General features: G+C 36.8%; 1 pseudogene; it reads left to right on the top strand.

The window, feature by feature from the left end:
• Positions 1-2816: 2816 nt before the first annotated feature.
• LOC125922419 (nucleoporin p58/p45-like) lies at positions 2817-12188 on the top strand (annotated as a pseudogene).
• The last annotated feature ends 2030 nt before the right edge of the window (positions 12189-14218 follow it).

Here is a 14218-nt window from a genome sequence, read left to right as displayed (position 1 = left end):
GTGATGTTGAGCATCTTTTCATGTGTCTATGACCTACATTTAGATCATTTCTAATACAGAGCTCTTAGAGGATTTATCACCATAAGTGTAGGGGCACCTGGGTGGCTCAGTCAGTTAAGTGTCTGACTCTTGATCTCAGCTCAGGTCATGTTCCCATGGTTTGGGGGTTCCATGTTGGGCCCTGTGCTGACAGTGGGGAGACTGCTTGGGATTCTCTTTCTCCCTTTCTCTCTGCTCCTCCCCTGTGCATGAGCACATACATGCATGTTCTCTCTCACACAAAATAAATAAATAAACTTAAAAAAATAATAATAAATGTAAAGCACTTAAGATGGAACCTGACACTACTCACGGATGTGCTCCAAAACCACAGTTTGATCAAATGCAAAATGGCTAATGTTAAAAATCAATACTTGGTATTTGTGATTTTGGATTTTTTCCTCTTCATGAATTTTTGAGCCATTAAATTTGATATTTTTCCTTAAATTCACCCTCACAATATGTTAAGAATACCAAAATCAGATTGTTCTTGAGAGAATCACGACCTAAAAAAGTATTCAATGACAAAGTATTAAAAGCAGACTTTAAAGGTTATTTTTCCACCTATAATGCTGATATACCAAGTAATTCTAAAAGATTGGAATTATGATAAAACATATTTGGTACCATACCATTTTAAAACAAAAACTTTTAATGGCTCAAAAAGATTGAGATATTCTCCCTAATTTTTAAGCTAATCCACTGTTGTCACTTTAATCATAAAATACTTGTCAGGACGCCTTAGCCAAGTCGGCTAACTCTTGATTTCAGCTCAGGTCGTGATCTCATGGTTGTAAATGGAGCCCCACATGCAGCTTCCCACTGAGGACGGAGCCTGCTTGAGATTCTCCCTCTCTCTGCCCCTTCCCAACTTGTGCTTGCACATACATTCTCTCTCAAAATAAATAAATAAATAAACATTTAAAAAGTCTCTACTTATCTAATTTAAAGCTCTTAAATTTTTTAAAACAAAATTCACAGCATCACAATCATCAAATATGACAATATTTTTTTCCTTTTGCAAAAAATATACATGTATACTTAAAATGACGGAATTTCAACATAAATATACATAATGAGATTTTTCCCTTCAAGTTATACCAAGAATGCTTTCAAATTTGAAAGTACATATTTAATTATTAATAATATACCCAAATAACAATAAATATTAATATCATTAATAGTAATTAGATATGATCATAATTATTATTGATCATAAACAAGTTCAGAGTTGTCAGAAAGGAACTGCAGTGGGCAGTCAGCTGTTTGGCAATCCAAGGGCCAGTGCAAAAGCCATGGTCAAATGACAAGCTTTTGCTAATTTCCTCGGGGGGTTTGGTTAATTTTATCCACAAAGCCAAAATTCAGAGAATCTCTAAGTAAGAAGCATTCAGGAAGCTCTCACAATTATCGGTCTTATATATGTGTTTCTGCATGTACATAACATAATTTTCTATTAATACTTAAAAATTAAGCAATAAACATACATTTCAAAGCACCACATATTTTTTATGTTGGTTTGAATTCAAGATTCAAAACAATCAAAATGTTACAAATCTAAAGTAAAGTTTAAAAATACTAAATCCTAAGTGTTTTAAAATACTATCCCTTAAAAAGAAACTAAAGTATTTCAGAAAGGATTATTTGCAGACCGCACACTACAAATAATTTTAGTTGACCCATTTTAAATGTTTAAATCTGAGAGAATCCTATAACTCACTTAATATTTAAGCATCCAAGGCTTTCCTTCTCCTCTGGATTCCTCTTATTTGAAAACAGAATGTCACTCTTAGGATAATTCGATAAATGTTGTGTCAGCAGTTTTTAGAAAAAGTCTTCTGTTGTAACAAAACTGCCAGACGCTAAACAGACAAAGTCTCAGAATAATTGATATGGACAACAGAAGTAAGAATTTTGACTCCCAGTGGGCAAGCCACCTGTACAAACAACACTTCTAACTTCAATTTGAGTTGCTGGCTTCTGAACACTCAATTATTTAGGGCATTCAGAGGATTTCATTAATACAAGAAATGCCTACAGGCCTGCATTACAAAGGTGGTCTTTATCATTAAAGATACAGAATTCAGTAATAAGAATTGCTAATGCTATGTGGATGACAAATGATTTTTCTCCACCAGAACTAGAATTCTTCCCTTTTTGAAAGTATTTTAATATGTTCTTCTTCAGAATGTTTTAATGCTATTTTGCCTTGAAATCCTCAGTCAGACATTTTTAGAGGCAGAATATAAAAGGACAGAAAATGACCATCCAGATGTTTCCACATTCCAAGGTTGTCACAGCATTGCCATCCAGACAAAGTCTGTTCTGGATTCTTAAGAAATTAGTTAGGATTAGAGGGGTGAACTACTTGCACAGAGTTCTCTTTTAGCATTAATATGCTTTGTAGAGCCTCTTATTACAATGAATTGACTTAGATCCCCTGTTTCATATTTAAAGCGACAAATAATTTGTTTGGTTTTGTTTCGCTGAAGAGTAAGGATTTAAGTACTTTTAGAATCCAGTTTTAAATTGTAAAACAATTTTAGATTTACAGAAAATTGTGAAGGTAGTACAGAGAGTTCCCAGATTTTGCACCCATTTTCTCTTAGTAACATGTTACATTAGCATACCACATTTGTTATAATTACTGAACCAGTGGAGATATATTATTATTATTAACTGAAATCCATAGCTTATTCAGACTTCCATAGTTTTTACCTAATGTTCTTTTTTATGTTCAGGATCCCATCTAGGATCCTACATTATATTTAGTTATCATGTACCCTCATGTGCTCACGGCTGTGACAGTTTCTCAGACTTTTCTTGTCTTTGATGTCCTTGACAGTTCTGAGAGTACTGGTCAGGTAATTTGAGCATGTCTCACAACAGAAATTTGTCTGATTTTTTTCTCATAATTATACTAGGTATGGAGTTTGAGGAAGAAGACCACAGCAATGAAATACTATTTTCATATCTTATCAAGGATACATGACTTATTACTGCTCATGTTGATCTTAAGTTCCTGCCTCAGGCAGAGTTTTTCATGTTTCTCCAATAAAATGTTACTCTTTCCCACCCTGTCCCCTTTCTGTACTGTCTTCCTTGGAAGGAAGTCACTATGTGCAGCCTGCATATGAAAGGTCGGGAGTGATTCACCAACTCCTTGAGGGCTCGTTATCTATACAAATTATTTGGAATTCTTCTGCACAAGAAATTTGTCTCTTCTCATTCATTCATTCATTCATTCAATTATTCAATCATTCATTTGTATCTGTATACACTTTTTGTACTGGGTTATAATCCAATACTGCTTTTCTTATTTTGTTGCTCAAATTGTTTCAGTCCTGGCCTTTAGAATCTCTTCGGGTGTCTAATGTACCTCATATACCTCTTATACCTCATGTTTGTGCTTGTATATGGAGGTCTTTTCTTAGTTTCTGATGTTACAAGGTGCTGTAGGCTCATCATGTATATTTTCTGCACGAATACTAAAAATCAGTCTTTCTTCAAGGAGTTTGGTTTCTGTTACTGGAGAACAGTGTTAGAAACTGAGATCTGGGTGTTATGTATGCACATAGCTATATATCATTGAAACCAGGTCCTCTCAATCAACAGTGTAAGGAAATGTATTTATGTATGTATGCTAACCCCTGAATCTATACATATCTGTACTTGTATATGTAAATACCTGCCTATAGTAAACTAAATCTGCATGTGTTTTGAGGACTCCAAGTCTAACTCCTTACCAGATGGATCATTCCACCCTCCTTCTCTTGCTTGTCTGCAAACTACCAATAAGAAACCTAGATTCAAACCACCTTTATCCATTGACTTAATCTCAGTATACACAGAGTGGTTACAGAATTGTTAACCTGTATACCTATAGGAAACAAAGTGTTCAACTAGACCGCAGTGATAATGTATAATTCCTCTTGACTTTAGTCATGAAAACTTCACTCATTTTCCAAGTTACTCAGGCCACCAACGTGTTTGAAGTTGTTTCATATATTTGTAATATGTGAGATTCTTTTATAGCATTCCACATTTCATCCTGGGAACTCCCAGTCTCCTATTTTTTTTTTTGAAATTTACATACATTAAGGTTTATTTTTTATGTTGTAAAGTTCTATTTTAACAATTACACAGTTTCATGTATCTACCATGACTGTATCATTTAGAATATTTTCACTGCCCTAAAAAAATCCCCTGTGCTTTACTTATTCAACCTTCTTCTCCCCCACAAACTCCTGACAACTACTGGTATTTATGCAATTTTTATAATTTTGTCTTTTCCATAGGTGATATCATTAGAATTACAGATTTTGTAGCCTTTTCAGACTGACTTCTTTCACTTAAAAATATGCATTTAAGTTGCATCCATTGCTGAGATGCCTAGCTGTCTCAGTCAGTAGAACATGCAACTCTTGATCTCAGGGTCATGAGTCCAAGCCCCATGTTGGGCATGAGGCCTACTTTTAAAAACTAATTAATGTGGGCACCTGGGTGGCTCAGTGGGTTAAGCGTCCAACTTCGGCTCAGGTCATGATTTCACGGTCTGTGAGTTTGAGCCCCATGTCAGGCTCTGTGCTGACAGCTCGGAGCCTGGAACATGCGTCAGATTTTGTGTCTCCCTCTCTCTGCCCCTCGTCTGCTTGTGCTCTATCTCTCTCTGTCTCTCAAATATAAAACAAACAAAACAAAACAAAACAAAAACCTAAATAATGTAATTCACTTTAATTAATTAAAGATCAATTAGTCAATTAATCAACTGGCTAATTAGTTAAGTGATTGGTTATTTAAACGAATTAATTAGTTGATTACTTAATTAAACATAACTAAAAAAGATTCATTCATTGCTTTCCCTGCCTTAATAGCTGATTTCTTTTTATGGCTGAATAATATTCCATTGTATAAATGTAGCAGTTTATCTGTTGGTTGCTTCCAGTTTTTGGCAATTATTCATAAAGCATGCAAGTCTTAGAGTGGAAAAACTTTTCAAATCATTAAGCTAAATACTTTAGAAGAAGTGGTGCTATATCATACGGTAAAATTATGTTTAGATTTGTAAGAAACTGGCAAATTTTCTCCTATAGTGGATGTGTCATTTTCAATCACTCCCAGAAATGAATGAGAGTTTTGTTGCTCTGCTTTCTTGGCAGTTATTGACATTGTCAGTGTTTAGGATTTTTGCCATTCTAATTAATGTGTAGTTGATATCTTGTTATTTTAATGTGTAATCCTCTGATGACAATAATGTTAATATGTTTATATGTGTATTTTGCCACCTGTATATCTTTTTTGGTAAGGTCTGTTCAGATCTTTTACCCACTTTTTAAAAAATGATTATACATTTTCTATTTGTTGAATTTTAAGAGTTCTTTGTATATTTCGGATATGAGTCCTTTATTAGATATGTGTTTTGCTCCTGGTTTCTCCCAGTCTTTGGCTTGTCTTTTCATTCTTTTAATAGTGTCTTTTGCAAAGCAAAAGTTCTAATTTTCATAAGGTACTACCTATTCTTTTTCATGGACTAGATGTTTGGATCGCTTTTTTTGGTGTTTTATCTAAAAACTCATCACCAGAAAAATATTTTTAATAGCTATGTATGGTTTTAAATATTAGATAGTTACTTTGAAATAGTAACTTTCAAATCTTTTTCTCTTTTTATTTATTTATTTGAAAGAGAGAAAGTTTGAGTGCAAGTAGGGGATGGGGCAGAGGGAGAGAGAGAAAAGAGAAAAGAGAGAGAGAGAGAGAGAGAGAGAGAGAATCTCAAGTAGGCTCGGTGATCCACACTCTGACACAGGGCTTAATCTTACGACCTTGAAATCGTGACCTGAGCTGAAATCAAGATTCGGATGCTTAACCAACTAAGCCATCTAAGCACCCAAATCTCTTTCTCTTTCATTTTTCTTTCACTGCTCTCTTTTCACTTTCCTCACTCTTTTTTGTGTTCTCTTTCTCTGTTTGCCTCTTTTCTCTCTGGCAATAAGTAGGCTAGAACACAAAAAATGAGCTTGTAAGTCAATTATTCTTTAATTTATCCATTTTCTTCTATGGATTTAAACAAAATATTTTATTTATTTTTGAGAGAGTGTGAGCAGGGGAGGGGCAGAGAGAGAGGGGGAGAGAGGACCTGAAGTTGGCTCTGCACTGACAGCAGTGAGTCCCATGCTGCGCTTGAATGCACAAACCCTGAGATCATGACCTGAGATCAAGTCAGACGCTCACCTGACTGAGCCACCAGGCACCCCTCTTCTGTGGAATTTTTACATACATTTTAGAAATATTCTTTTGTGATCTAAAGATCATCTGTATGCTAGTTGTTTGGTAGTAAACTGTAGCAATAATTAAAGGATGCTCTAATAATGTGCCAATTAATCAAAATCAATATTTGATTAGTTATCAATGTAATTATCATTATAATTAATTATCAATAGAATAAATACATGTTATCCTATAAATTATAAATACTTATTCAAAGACAAGTATGTTCTCAAAATGAATTCCCTATGAATGAATACAAAGCTAGTATTTGTCATGTCCCCCCTCCTAGTTTGGCTCTCAAAAATCTAATTGAGGATAGAGTGCAATTAGCAAATTAAAATGAATTAAAAAAACTATATTACATTATGTGTAATCAAATGTAAGAACACCATGCTAATGCCATATACGGTGTAATGGTTGGTGAATGTGAGAGCAATGAGCACTGCTGTATTGGTGGTAGGTTTCTGTTCATTTGTTTAAATGTTTATTTTTGAGAGAGAGAGAGAGAGACAGAGAGAGACAGAATACAAGTGGGGGAAGGGCAGAGATAGAGGGAGACAGAATACAAGTGGGGGAGGGGCAGAGAGAGAGGGAGACACAGAAACCGAAGCAGACTCCAGGCTCCAATCTGTCAGCACAGAGCCTGATGGGGGGCTCGAACTCACAGACTGCGAGATCATGACCTGAGCTGAAGTCGGCCACTCAACCTACTGAGCCACCCAGGTGCCCCTTGGTGGAAGGTTTTGAAGAAAGCAGAGCTTGTGCTTGCCACAGAAGATGATTATAATGTAGATCGTCCAAGTTAAGAAGAAGGGATGCTCCAAACGAAGGAAAACATGAACAAAAGCACTGACTTGAAGTTGAAAATGCGATACTCATTGGGCAGGTATAGCACAACTCCAATTAATCAAATGGCTTTTAAAATCAGTGTGTCAAGTAGATTGGTAGATTACATGTGTTTATGTAGGAGCCTGAAGTTTTTTTTAATCGATGGTTAATGCAACACAAAGAATCTTTAAGACACACTTTGACTATTGAGGCCTCTGTTATGACAGTTAGGTCACTGAAACCCTCTGACAAGAGCATAATGGCATTCTCTTGTCCCCTGTGATTGGCTCAGATGTGGAAATATAATCTAATTGGATCTAGCAGAGGGAAATTTATGATTTTAATTTGATAGTATTTGGAAGAAAATTCTCCCTTCTGAGTAGTATGATTACAGATGGGGCATTTGAATTTCTCCAGTTACTTTAGCTCCATGAAAGATCAGACCAGCCAATAGAGAAAGGTAACACCAAGAGGATCACAAGGCAGCAGAGCCAGAAAACTGATCAAAGTGTACTTGGAGCCTGGCCTACTTCTGGATTGTTGTGTTAATTGAGCCAATAAATCCTGTGATGTGCCTTCTTCCAGGTACTCAGAAAATCTTTTATTTTCTCTCACATCCCACATATAGCCTCATATTAGGAAATTATTTTTGTTCTACCTTCAAAATATGTTTAGACCCTACTACTTCTCACGTCTCTACCCTGTCTCCCTGAACCAGATCAGCATCAGCCATCACCTGAGTTAATACAACTGGTCCCTAATCAGTCTCCCTTTTTCATTACTGTTCTTTCACAGTCAATTAACTACACAGGTGGTAGTGATCTTTTAAACACAAAATAAGATCTAACTACTTCTCTGCTCAGCATTCTCTAAAAGCTCCCCATATAGGGAATAAAATCCAAAGGCAAGACAATGGCCTGCTAGGTCTCACAAGCATGGGGCCTTCCTTAATTCTTTTGCAGTATTATCTCTTACCAAAACCCCTTTTTACCCTAGGCCAGGTGGCTTTTTTTTTTTTTTTCCTGTTTCTCAAACATGTAAAACACACACTCACCTTAGGGCCTTTGCACTTACTGCTTCTTCTGCCTGAAACCTAGTTTCACAAAATATTGCCTTTTCCCTTACTTCACTTGTTTTCCTTACTAGAGAGAAATTGGCTTCCATTTAAAACCACACAGTGTCCTCACTGGTACCAGATAATATTTTCATCATCCAGCTTTACATTTATTCAAAGTTTTTGTCACTACTCAAGACACTTTATTTGTTGATTTTATATCCCCTCACCAATCATGTAAGTTTCCTGAGAACAGGATAGCTCTGTTTTCTTTGATGTTTCTAAAACCTGCAGCAGAGAAGGCAACACATAGGATATTTTTTTAAAGTACGTCAAATCATTCTTCAAGGTAATTAGAGTTGTTCTTATTTCTGTTAATGTCATTTGCTACTAAAAGCACTTTCATTAGATAAATGACAATCTAACTAGTGTTTACTAAATTTAATAAAGACAATATACCACATCTAGAAGAAAAAATATATTGTAAATTATGTGATAGTGCTTTAAAGTGACTCTGTATTTAATATTTTCCATTAAAATTAGTATATTATACAGCTAAGAAAAACTGAAATCATTCACAGAAATCTTTTGTATTGAGAAAAGAAAAATAGCTAAGAATGAAACATTCCCTGTTGTAAAAATATGGTGGTTTTTACTTTAAAAAAAAAAGAAAGAAAGAAAAAGAAAAACCTACCACCTTTCTTTAGGAGTACAGTTTTAGATTTCACAACAAAATGTTAACAGTGATATAATTTAAGAGGGATTTGGTTACATAAAAGGTGGGAATTGATGGGTTATATACTTATGGAACTCATCTTAAGTCATCAAGCTCTTTCTTGGGTGCTTTACAAGTATTATCTTATTTAATATTTTCAAACCTCTTTCTGATAAATATTAGTTATTATTTTACAGACGAAAAGAAAAAGAGGTTCTGAAGGAAAAGAAAATTCCCAAGACCCCACAATTCATACTGACATCCAAATCTAAAGCTTCAAGCATCAAAACTCATTTTAAAAAAATGCTCTTTCCAATAAACATGTAAACCTATTGGTATGCACACAAATATTGTTAAAGTATTGTCTGTGAAGCCCTGTTTGGAAAATATTAAAATCTTTGTATGGTTTATCAATCTGTCAACTAAAATTTGAAAAAAAAAAAAAAAAAAAAAAAAACCTAGCTCAATGCATTTTTTTATTGAAAAAAAAGAAACTAGCTCAGTGATGTTTTACAGATGAATAATGTTAGCACTGCTCTAATTACTTAAAAATGCATGTAATTATATGAGCACGAAGACTAATAATAGCAAATGATACTTACATATAAAACTACATTAGCAAGTGCTACAGTCACTTGTTAAAATAAATCATATCAAAGGGAAGGGGGAGGAATAGAAAGGCAGACAAGAAACGACAGTGATATTTAAAGTTAACGATGACTAAGAGGTGAACTTTAAGTCTATTTACATATTTCTGAAAGACTGAAACATCAAAAACCACTAACCTGAAATATAGAGGAAACAGAGGAAGAAAATCACTCCACATCGAGAAAACGTTCCTTATAACATTATGTGATAACAGAAAATACGCCATGAACTAAAAAGGAAAAGTATGCATACACACAACGATGTCATTACGAATGTGTGACAGTAACACTATTTTAGAGACAGGAACACTGAGGTGTAAGTGATATCTCTTGTTAAGTGGTTACCAGCAAAGTAAGATACAAAATAAAATCGGCATGTGTCCCAGGTTGTGGTTTTCTGTTCTGGGGCCGGAAGGTCCTGCCAGACGGGGTCTGAAGATGACCGGCATTTGAGCTTCCAGCCATGTGAATATCTAAAACTCCCTGGCAGTGAGAATTCAGTCGAGAGCCAGACACTAGGCTCCGGCACCAACAGCCACCAGTGGTATGGCCACAACCAGGCCAGAAGAATCTAGTGTCACCACCCTGCCCCCGTGCTATAATCATCGAAGGAGTAAATGCTTGTTGAATAGACTCCTAAGTTCCAGGTGCTGTATGAGCCCCTTCTGAGGGGCTCAATTTTGGAACTCCACATCTGCAATATCACCCCCATTTGCTCCTTCAGAGATTTTGGAACCAGACTTTTGGGATATAAGCCTGCCACTGAGTTCACTCTAGAAGGGAAAAAAAATACTGGAACGATATTAACGGTAACTACCGGATGAACTCGAGGAATGCCAGAGGCATCTGCAGCTGTTAACAGGCTCCAGTTTAGAATTCAGTAGTCCTGAGGTGGCTGGGTGGCTTAGTCAGTTAGACGACTGACTCTTAATTTCAGCTCAGTTCATGATCTCATGGTTCCTGGGTTCAGGCCCCACATCGGGTTCTAAGCTGTGCCAGCATGGATCCTGCTTGGAATTCTCTTTCCCTCTCTCTCTACCCCTCCCCCACTCATTCTCTCTACCCCTCCCCCACTCATTCTCTCTCTCTCTCTCTCAAAATAAATAAATAAACTTGAAAATAATTGAAGGACTGCTAAAAAAAATTATAATAATACAGTAGTCCTGCAGCAAATGCTACACCATTTACTCTTTTACTTCTACTCAGCTGGTGGTGGCACCGTTTCGTCTGTTCTGGTATTAACCCAGGAGCTTCCATGGGATTTACTCCAAATAATTTGGGTGGACCAAGAGCAAAAACTACAACTGCATCAACAACCCTTCCTCTAGGATGGGTTAGACTTATACATAGACCCAGACTCAGACTTAACATGTACACTGACACTTACCTACACATAGCTGGTTTGGGAGGTTTGAGTTTCCAAAGTTCAAGCACAACAATCAAAACTTGAACAGGAGGATATGGGCATGACTTTAGCATCTACTGTAGCTACTTCAACTGTGGCCAGTGAAGAACTTAGTGGTATAGATTTTAGTAGCTAATAATATAAAAAGAGTGAGAAAAGAGGAGGATGACCAGAAGATAACAAAGCACTGAAGGATGAAAACCTTCCTCATATCCTTTGCCAGGATATGGAAAATCTTAAGAAATTTGTGAAGGAACAAAAATCAATACAAAAAAATAAGCAATGATCAAAGTTTAAGAAGTATTAAGGCTCTGGGGCACCTGGGTGAGTCAATCGATTAAGCATCCGACTCTGGATTTCGGCTTGGGTCATGATCTCAAGATCGTGGGATTGAGCCTTGCTCAGCATGGAGCCTTGCTTAGCATGGAGCCTACTTAAGATTCTCTCTCTCTCCCTCTCCCTCTGCCTCTCCTGCACCCCCTCATTAAAAAATAAAAAAAAAAAAGATATTAAGGCTTTAAAGTACCTTCTGTCATTGGGTACCTGTGGATGAGCAAAAAAATACTCTTGATATCAACAACTTAAAAATATAAGTTACTCAGGAGTTAAATAAGGCACATATAGCATTCAGAACCCAGGAACTACTGCACAGACTTCAAAATAAAAATACAGCTTCTGCCGACTGTGTCCCAACCACAGTTCAGCACTTCCAGCTATAGCTTCAACAGTACAGACAGCAGATTGAACAACTAGAAAACTGTCTTGTCACTCAAGCAAATAATTGACCTATAACCACTCAAGATTTATCAAGGGCTCTGTAGAAAACTTACCAACATTTGTAGCTTTGGCTCTACAACTTCGGTCTATTATTAAAAGTGTAAAAGTGCTCAAAGAGTAATACCTTCTCTATAGAAAAATGTTGGAAAATGGTATAGACATGTTTGAAGTCAGGCTAGCAGAAGCTAAGAAATGGCAGAATGCACCCAGAGTTCCTACCAGACCCATGCTTCTCAGTAACATGCACGTGAAGCTGCCATCACGACCTTGGCGACACTAAGCTTAGCAAGGATGGTGACAGGTCCAGAGTTTAGTACAGATTCAACACAAGTATTGGGAATGATCTGCAAGCAAGTGGCGTAGGGTCTTCACACTGAAAATTTTGGAACGAGCTTTTGCTTTAGAAATGCCACTGCCGAGGGGCGCCTGGGTGGCTCAGTCGGTTGAGCGTCCGGCTTCGGCTCAGGTCATGATCTCACAGTTTGTGGGTTTGAGCCCCGCGTCGGGCTCTGTGCTGGCAGCTCAGAGCCTGGAGCCTGCTTCGGAATCTGTGTCTCCCTCTCTCTCTGCTCCTCCCCTGCTCATGCTGTCTCTCTCTCTCCTTCAAAAATAAATAAAAACATTAAAAAAATTAAAAAAAAAAAAAAAAAAAAAAGAAATGCCACTGCCGAGGCCACATTTGGGTTTTGGAAAAATAAATGAATCTTCAGTAATCCCAGGGCAACCTTTGGCACCTCTGGTACATCTTCATGTAACTTCAACAATTCTAGCATCGTGGTCCCCATGGATCAGACAAACAGGGTACCCAGTCCTGTCTCTTGGATCAGAAGGGGAAATCTTTCGGTCGAAGAAACCTCCAACTGGAAACAAAACAAGAAAAATAATTAATATATGAGTTGATGTGTTAGGGGAATCCATGGCAGCATTGTTCATTATGAGCCTCTTTTCCTAACCTTGATGCGGTAAATTGCACCTCAGGAGATTTATAAAGTTTTGATATTTTTCCCCTACTCTGGAATTTTGAGTTCATACTGATAAACTGTTTTCTTGTGAATATAAAGTCCAGTAGTGTATTTTTCTTTATTTTGTAAACTATATTCTGCTTACATCCCTGACTAGTAAAGCCTATTGTTTAGCAAAGTGTTAATAGCTGTGGTTTTTATTGATAAGGTTGACACTACATAAATATATACCTATTTGTTTCTCTTAGAGTAGAAAAGACCTCTAGTGTTTATAGTTGAGTCAATTCTTATTTTGATAAAAGTCTCTTGAACTACACTGAAGGACATCTTTTATACAGAATAATATTCACACTTGTGCGTATGCATAAAATATGAATTTGTAGAAAGAAACTCTTGCCTCAAACTGTTTCCCTTTTTTAAGGGTATTTTGTTTTTCACAGTTAAAACTTCACATCTCAGTGCATGTAGATTGAAAGTCAATGAGGGGCGCCTGGGTGGCGCAGTCGGTTAAGCCTCCGACTTCAGCCAGGTCACGATCTCGCGGTCCGTGAGTTCGAGCCCCGCGTCAGGCTCTGGGCCGATGGCTCGGAGCCTGGAGCCTGTTTCTGATTCTGTGTCTCCCTCTCTCTCTGCCCCTCCCCCGTTCATGCTCTGTCTCTCTCTGTCCCAAAAATAAATAAAAAAAAAAAAACAAAAAAAAAACAAAACAAACAAACAAAAAAAAACGTTGAAAAAAAAGAAAGTCAATGGAATTAATTGCTTAAAAACTTGTTGCAGGAGTTATTGGCCTGTTTGGCTGACTCAATTTAATTGTCTCTAGTCTTCCATTTTTCTTCCCATGCTGATCTTTGACAGCCTCTCCATAAGAAGAATGCTGTGTATCTTGTCAAACAAATGTTTATCATCCTATAATAATTACCTGTAGGATATTTATATAATATTGGTTGTTTTTTTCCCCACATCTCAAGTGAACCTTCAAGAACCTATTTCAACTCTAGTGGGATTGAGTGTATGCACGTAAAAGATTTTCTATTACTTTAGTGAAAACTTTATGAGCTCTTCGAATGCAGAGTTAATTCTTACATGGCTATAAAAGACACCTAGGTGGCTCACTTGGTTAAATGTCCAACTCTTGTTTTCAGCTCAGGTCGTGATCTCAGTTGATGAGTTCCAGCCCTGCATCAGGCTCCACACTTGTGCAGAGCCTGCTTGGGATCCTCTCTCTCTTCCTCTCTCTGCCCCTTCCCAACCTTTGCTCTGTCTCTCTTCCCCCTCTCTCTCAAAATAAATAAATTTAAAAGCAAATTCTTACATAGCTATTAATACCCCAAATGGAGTGTTTTATATGTCTCTTAATATATTAATGGTTTAATATAAGCTACAGACACAATACATTTAAAATCTGGTTTGGGTACCAACTATGCACTCTTTCCTGTCTTATCTGTGACCACAGAGCCATAATTATGCGCAGGCAGGCCAGGCTGCCTCTGTGTAATGTGCCTGTAATAGCATTAATAGCGGAAT

The sequence above is a fragment of the Panthera uncia genome, chromosome B1 (genome assembly GCF_023721935.1).
Source record: "Panthera uncia isolate 11264 chromosome B1, Puncia_PCG_1.0, whole genome shotgun sequence".
Classification (NCBI taxonomy): Eukaryota; Metazoa; Chordata; class Mammalia; order Carnivora; family Felidae; genus Panthera; species Panthera uncia.
Note: the sequence above shows the minus strand (reverse complement) of the source record. Positions and strands in the feature narration are given on the sequence as shown.